The sequence below is a fragment of the Halichoerus grypus genome, chromosome 1, assembly GCF_964656455.1.
Source record: "Halichoerus grypus chromosome 1, mHalGry1.hap1.1, whole genome shotgun sequence".
In the NCBI taxonomy this organism is placed as follows: Eukaryota; Metazoa; Chordata; class Mammalia; order Carnivora; family Phocidae; genus Halichoerus; species Halichoerus grypus.
In genome coordinates, this window is record NC_135712.1 from 77145639 (window position 1) to 77153230 (window position 7592).

At 45.6% G+C, this 7592-nt stretch overlaps 1 long non-coding RNA gene across 1 annotated transcript; it reads left to right on the forward strand.

The window, feature by feature from the left end:
- The first annotated feature begins 286 nt into the window (after window positions 1–286).
- On the forward strand, window positions 287–5744 carry LOC118546819 (uncharacterized). Its single transcript, XR_004922779.2, has 3 exons — window positions 287–432; window positions 945–995; window positions 3986–5744. It is a non-coding gene; the product is annotated as an uncharacterized LOC118546819 (long non-coding RNA).
- The last annotated feature ends 1848 nt before the right edge of the window (window positions 5745–7592 follow it).

Here is a 7592-nt window from a genome sequence, read left to right on the forward strand (position 1 = left end):
AACTTTGGGCTTTTTCTTCCCCTCACACTGAGGCACTTTTATTGGCGAGATGAAGGGAGGCAGAGCAGGCCTACAGTCCTCGCTTAGCTTTTGGAGGTTAATGACCCAGTTAGCAGCTCTTGGCTGCGTTTCCGACATTTTGCAGACATCAAGCCCCGCGTCTCTGCCAAGTACATTCTGTTCCCTGGAGCTCATCCAATGCATCTCAGATTACTATGTAATGCGACAAAGAGGGAGAGGTGGCTGGGAGGGGCAGCGGGAGCGGGCGGGCTGAGCGGCCAGAGGGGCGAGGGAGGGGTAAGGGGATGCCACTCTAAATATAGCTGCCCTCCTAGAGATGCAGGGCCAAGGTGCTTATTACTGCACTGGAGTGATCCCCAAGGGAGGGGACAGAGGCCCTGGCGTCCAGGCAAGACCAGAAGGAATCCTGCGGTGAGCGCACCCTGGGGTGGGGTGGGGGTGAGGCTGCCAGAGCCTCGGGGGCGGGGGAGGGGGGGGCGAGGAGAGCGGGGGAGGGGGACAAGAAGGGGGAGGAGCTAGGGAATAGGCCCCTCCCCAAAGCCCTTCCCGCAGCTCCGGAGAGGCTGCAGCCTGCGCGCTAATTATAGACGTGAATGGAAAGCGGCAGCTTGTGAATGATCGCATTGCTCTGCTGCCTTTGCAGGCTGAGGAGCAGGTGCCGCCCTGCTAGATACAAAGTGATTCATTTAAAAGCCCTCTGTCCCGCAAGCGCACTCACCGACAGACAGGAATCCTCTAGCTCTCTCCTTCCACCGCCCAGAGAAGGATTCCACTATTGGTTTAAGAGCCCTGGATCTGGGGATCCGGACAGAGACGGGCTGGCGTTTCCCACCTCTTTCACCCAATCTTTAGAAATCTCCCCGTGGGTGCGAAGAACCCCCACGCCCTTTCAAGCTGTTGGGAAGTAGTATCTTGTTTTACAGATGGAGAAATTGAGTCTGGGACAGAAGCAAGGATGTGCCCCGGGGCACATGGTGAGTCAGGGCAGAGCTGTTTGCCTTACCAGGTGCGAACCTGAAGCAGGTTTCACTTCAGTGACATTCATTTCCGGGCATGGATCTTTGGCGTACAAGCATGCCCTTCACTATCCTGGTTCAGCTCCCCACCCCCGCTTCTGCCCCCCACTCCACCCACCGCCACCGGGAAAACTTGCTAATGCTAGCTGATTCTCATTGGGAGGTTTAAGTTCCCGGCCTGGAAACTGGGTGAAGTGAAAACGATGCCCATTTTCCTGTCAGTTATGTGTGAGTCAATCCGATGTGCCCTCCATCAGCATAATCCTGTCATGAGGAACTCCAGAGGAGGCAAAACCCAGCCTTTTCTTCCTCCTCAGCATCTCACATGCACCTAGCACTCAGTTAGCCACGTGCTCTCATGAACATCACCACCTAATCCAGGCCACAGGAGCACCGCAAAAAGTCTTATACCCATTTTACCGAGGGGTGGGAGGGCGGAGGCGACTTGCTCACAGTCATCTGCTTCTGAGTAGCCAGCTTGAGACCTGAACCCAGGACTCCCACCCCCACCCTGCGCCGTGCCCAGTTCTGACTCTGTGGTCTGCAAGGGGGGCAGGGATCCACCTCGTCCTAAAGACAGGTTGCTCCAAGAAGCCTGGTTGTCTCCAGCCTGGCTGCTGGCCTTCTCTCCCCATAGGCTCCCATGCCCCTTCCTCCATCCTAGGCCACAGTATACAACTAGGCAGGAACAGCTGCCATCTTTGGGACCAGAAGTCTCCACACCCCGCACTGCTCTAGACTTCAAATAACAAAGCCAGTCGCACTCACCTGCTGGACCTATCCACATTCTCCTCACCTTTGCTGACCACTCTGGGCTTAGCTCTTTCCCTGTGTCTCCCCAGTCCCCTCAAGATCTCTACCAGGGAGCATCAAGTACTATGCTGAAAAAAGAAGGAATAGATGTGAAGGATATTTTAGTTGTTTTTGATTTGCCTCTTTGAAGCTAGGAGTGTATCTGAGTCTTTGTAAGTCCCCATCCGACCCGACATACACAGGGTGCAGCCCACTGCACTGAGCATAGCAGACACACAGGAATGTTGAAAAATCATAAAACTTTCACATGGCTGAGGAAACGTGCATATACCGAGGCTGGCCATTGTCACATCTATCTGACAACACAGATGAGTGGTCAGAATCTGCACTTTGCATGTACAAGATGAGACTCTGCCCTGATCAGTTGTGCAATACTGGCAAGTTGATTGATCCCTCCAGGTCTCCATTTTCTCATCTGCAAAATGGGTATAATTATACCTCACAGAGGCAATACTAAGTGGTATTGGCAGTGCTGGGCCAGGAAAGGAAGGGAATGTTCATATGTGAATGGTGGTCTCAGGAAAGGAGGGGAATGTTCATATGTGAATGGTGGTCTCTATGGTCACTACCTAGTTTAGAATCCAAATTCAGCTATGGGGACTTGGGTAAGTTTTTTAACCTCCACATGCTTCAACTTTTTCACGTATAAGGTGAGGATACTAAGAATACCTATCTTATAGTGTTGTGTGAATTAAATGAGTCAATAGGTATAGAGGGCTAAAAATAGTGCCTGGCACAGAGTAAGTGCTCAGTACAGATGACTATTGGTTTTTTTGGAATTAAATGAGAATTGAATGGTGTAATGTGTGCAAAGTTCCTAGCATAATGCCTAGCAGAGGGTCAGCACGCAGTAAATAACTTATTTCCTCATCTGTGGAATGGGATTAGGATAGTTTCTTTTACACAGGGTTGTTCTGAGGATTATTTTAGATAAATGTAGATGGACACTCTTTGTAAAACTATATAGGACATGTTTTATTATTAACTTTAATGTTGGGGTGTTGGTTCAATTGGGGTGTATTAACTGTGCCTGGTCCTGTTTGAGATACAGAGATAAATAATATCTATGCTGTCAAGGTGTGGCTAGGTAGGTAAGGCCTAGGCTGGATATACAAATAACTATAGAACATCGGGCAGAGCATGATGGGTGCCCTGATTAGCTCATAAACCAAATGCCAGGAGGCATCAGAGAAGGGGAGGCAGAGACCCCGAGGTGGGGAGAGGAACTCTAGAGTGACTACAGCAAGATAAACAAAGCCTGGGAGAATGAGTAGGATATGGACAAGTGGAGACAGAGGTGAGACCTTCCTGGTAAACGGTATCAATCAGCAAGAGTGAAGACTCCAAAGCAGACCTGGAAAGGGCATGTGGGAGAACCACAACCATGCCAGCATTCCGAGAACATGGCCCAGGAGGTCAGCGAGGAGGCCAGGCAGTGGAGTCCTAGGGGCCCTGTGATCCTCACTGACGACATGGAGGACAGATGTGCTGAGGATAGTCTTGGAATGGTGATTCATGGTCAGACTGCAAAATCTCATATAGTGGAAGTGGAGACAGACGGGAAGGATGTTTCTCCAGAGCCAGGACCGGAGTGGCAGACACTGGGGATTTCCACAGCTCCTTCACCAGCATCTCTCAGTTTCCATCATTGCATATTTACCTTTGTGTTCTGCTCTTTACTTACATTGATATGTAAGCTAAAGAAGAGATGGGAATGGGAGTCTTTTCTTTCTTCCTTGTCCCTAGGGCCTGCCAGGTTGACTGCATATAGTAGCAGCTCAATAAAGACTCACTGAGCAAGTGAATGCCTCCTTGATCCGAAAGCCAAAAAGACCACCAGAGTGGCCTAGAAGTGGTCAAAGGGGTCTCCAAGAAGGTTTTTCCTACCTTTAACCTCAGCAAAACAGGTGGCCCCAGGGTGACAGAGTTTAAAATTCACTAAACAGAAGTGCAGAACTTGTTTCATGATCCTTCAAATATATCTATTTTTAGAAAATAAAACCAGAAAGAATTGGGAAGAAAGGTAAAAGAAGAAACCTGGGGTAGAAATAAAATTCCACCTGTAACTCTCCATCTCTTATTTAGTTACCTTACTTAGCCATCTTCTATTTTCCATTCTCTCCTTCTAAAAAAAGGAAAAAGGAAAGAAAGGAAGAAAGAGAGAGAAGAAAAGAAGTTACCCAAGAAAGCGATGAATGTGGGCAACTGGTCTTGTCTTCTGAAACCCTCCATGACCTCGATCCCTTCCCAGCTCAAGTTGGGGAGCAGAAAAGAAATCCAACTGGTTTCAGTTGTTAAGGATTTGGGACAAGCAGCTAGCTGATAGAGGCTTTGCCTACTCTCCTATCCTCACCTTCTTTAAAATAGCAATGCCATTGCCTTTCTTCATCTCCCTTGGGTAGACCATTTGCTCCTGTGTTTCTTGATCAGAGGCACAGAATGCTGGACATGGAACAAACAGAACCTAGAGGGAATTGAAATTCAACTCTTTTGTGTTATAAATTAGAAAATCAAGGAAAAAGAGACAGGAAATGAATTGTCCAAGGTCTCCCAGCTCATTTGTCCTGGAGAACAGGACCCAAGTCTTCTGATTTCAAGTTTAGTGCTCTTTCCAAACTCCATGACACCCCCTCTAAGGGAGTAACATTCATATTATACCATCTAACCTTCCCATCTCCCTGAGAAGAGGGTAGCTTTGAGAGAAGCAGACCTGGGTTTGAATCCCACAGCTACTGTACACTAGCTATGTAACCAGAGGCAAGAAGCCAGACCTTTTACTGTAACAATAGCCATCACTGCAAGCACCTACTTTGTGCCAAGCTCAGAAAAGTTAAGAAACTGGTCCAAATTGGTATAAGTAGTAGACCCAGAGTTTGAACCCAGTCTGTCATATTCTAAATCCCATAATTTTCCACTGTAGCATCCTGTTTCTCTATACCGCAGCTTCCTCATCTACAAAATATGGGATTACTTTTAAGAATAAATGAGATAAAAAGAACCTAGCTCAGTACTTGACATGCAATAGGTGCTCTACTCTTATTTGGAACATCGCATTCTGAATATTGTTATGCCCCAGGTCTCATGATTTTTATTATATTGCTTAAAAAATGGTAGCAATTATCAGTCATCATCACCATACTCAATAGCCTCTACCTTCCCAGCCTTAGCTTTCCCCTGATGTGTCCTTTCAAGGCGTTGTGTTCCAGACATGGAAGATTTAAGCAGAACAGGTAAGGCAGGATAGAAACTAAATCTGCCTGTCTGTGCTGGAATGCTGAGCAGACAGCTCAGGTCTGGCAACAGTAGCTACATCCACTCATAGGCTAGGGGAACATAAGGCAACAGGATATCCAGGTGCAGGAGCCTGACAGATTTTCCTACCTAGGGGCCGCAGTCCAGGGATTGAGAGTGAGCAATGCCTAAGGCAGAGAAACCATGGCTCCAGAAAGTCCAAATCACAGGAGTCCAAGCTACCATTTCTGGCAAAAGCCAAATGAGACTTTAGCTAGGAGGGAATAAAGCTGGGTAGGAAGATCACCAGAAAAAGAACATAAAAACCAGGATTAAAGCAAAATCCAGTTGAAAGGAATAGAGATTAAAATCAACCTAGCCCTTCTGAACACGACAGATGAGTCTTTTTTTTCTCCCCGGATTATAAAAATAAATAACCCTGCAATTCTCCTGGCCGTAAATTGTAGATACATTTGCTTAGAGCGAAGGCACCAAAACATTCATGGGAAGGATACCCACCAAATTCAGAATAGTGTTTTCCTCCTTAGAAAATAGGAGGGAAAGAAGGCAGGAGGAAGAGGAAATAGAAGGTGGGAGCTTTAACTATGTGCATTATATTTAATTTCTTTGAACAAAAAAATAAATATGGCAAAATGATCAGCATCTGTTTTCTGAGGGTGAGTACATGACTTCTGTTACATCTTTTCTGTATGATTACATATTTAATAATTTAAAACATAAATAAATATATTTTAAAATTAAGTGTGTAACATTAACATGTGACCATTTCAGAAAATCTGGGGATTTTATGAGTCATAACATAGAAAGATAATGAGTTTTTAGTGTTATGATGTTAGCTATTTAAAAGTCACGATGTGATATTTCTCAGGTACAACAGGTCTCACTCCAATGAGAATTCATATAAGATCACTGTGGTAGATTTACATACTAACGTCCATATATGGGTGTTAGGAGGAAGATTTCAGGATTCTTCCCATCATACTATCTGGCCAACCATTCCAGAAATGCCCAACTCTTAACTCCTAACCTGGCTGGATAGAAAGTCCCATTTTAAAATAAGAATTAAGATCTTATACTCTCATACGGAAAGAAAATCTAAAAGGCTTCTGAATAATCAAAGCTAACATTACAAATTTCACAAACTAAAATTCATGGAGGGAAACCCAGCAAGGATAAAGAGCAGAACACCACCATCAACCACTGGATCTAATTGACACTTACAGAATATTCTGCCCAACAAGAGCAGAATTCACATTCTTTTCAAGGGCACATGGAACATTCACCAAGATAGACCATATCCTGGGTCATAAACCTTATGGATGTCTCCCATGAAGCAGAGACCTTCAGACCCTCACTCAGAAAAAAGTCTCATTTTACATAAAATTGATAGACCATCTGGAGTCTCTGACCATAGCACAGCAGAAGAGAAAGCAGAATTGCTTCACAATGGGCAATCCTCATCCGTAATACCTGGCTGCCAAACCATTTGGGAGGAGAGAAAATAGCTATAAAATAGAGACTCGAGGGCCCAAAGCAAGCAGTCTGGAGCCATCTAGTTCAGGTGCAAAATGTGACGAGCCCAGGAACGCCCAGAAACAAAGCACTCTGCACTAGGATACTTAATGGTTTAGTAGAAAGAGCATGGGAGTCAGCTGATGAGGGTTTGGGCATGGCCCTGCCACTAACCCGCAAGAGGCTGTGGGCCTGTCTCTTTCACTTCTTCTTTCTGGGAACTAGCTTCCTCTTGGGCAAAACGGAGTCACTAGAACCTACGACTAGACCTCCAAGATGATTTCCACTTCTACCTCTCCGTGGCTATTTTTGTGTTCATTCTAATTCCCCTGGGTCTTCAAGGAAAGGATGAATAATTCTTGGTAATTTTTGTGTTTGAAGTCAGGGGACAGTGTGAGACCTCAGAGGTCAGATTTGCTTACACAGACTAGCTTATTCTACCCCTACTCCCCCCACCAATCCTGGGTCTGCTCAGAAGTCTCCCGAAGGGTTCCACGAGGACATATTTACAAACAGCTTCCAAAAAGCAGTAAAATGGCAAAACAAGCCTTGCAAGAGAAATTCTGTATACCAGACAATTTAATTCTGAACAATAGACCACATGAGGGTGTATAAATAACTAATTACGCTGGACAACATGAACAGCTTTTTTGGATGATTGCAAAATTGGGGAGGAAGGAAATGTGATGGGTATTTATATATTTGGGCTTCAGTCAAAGATTTCATATTCACTCTTAAGCAATTTGACTTACAAAATTAGCTCAGACTAGAACACGGTCAAACGACTCAAAATTGGCAGAGTCTGCTCTCAAAGGAGGATGGCTTGTGCCCAAGCATCCAGGGGACTGGAATGGATGGCTGGGTGTGTCCTCTAGTCTCCGCAGGATATTCGGTTAGAGGTGCCTTGGTCTCCATAATGACCTAGAGAAGTAGAAACTGTTTGGGGGCATTTGGAGAAAGTGTTTTGAGGCAAAGTCA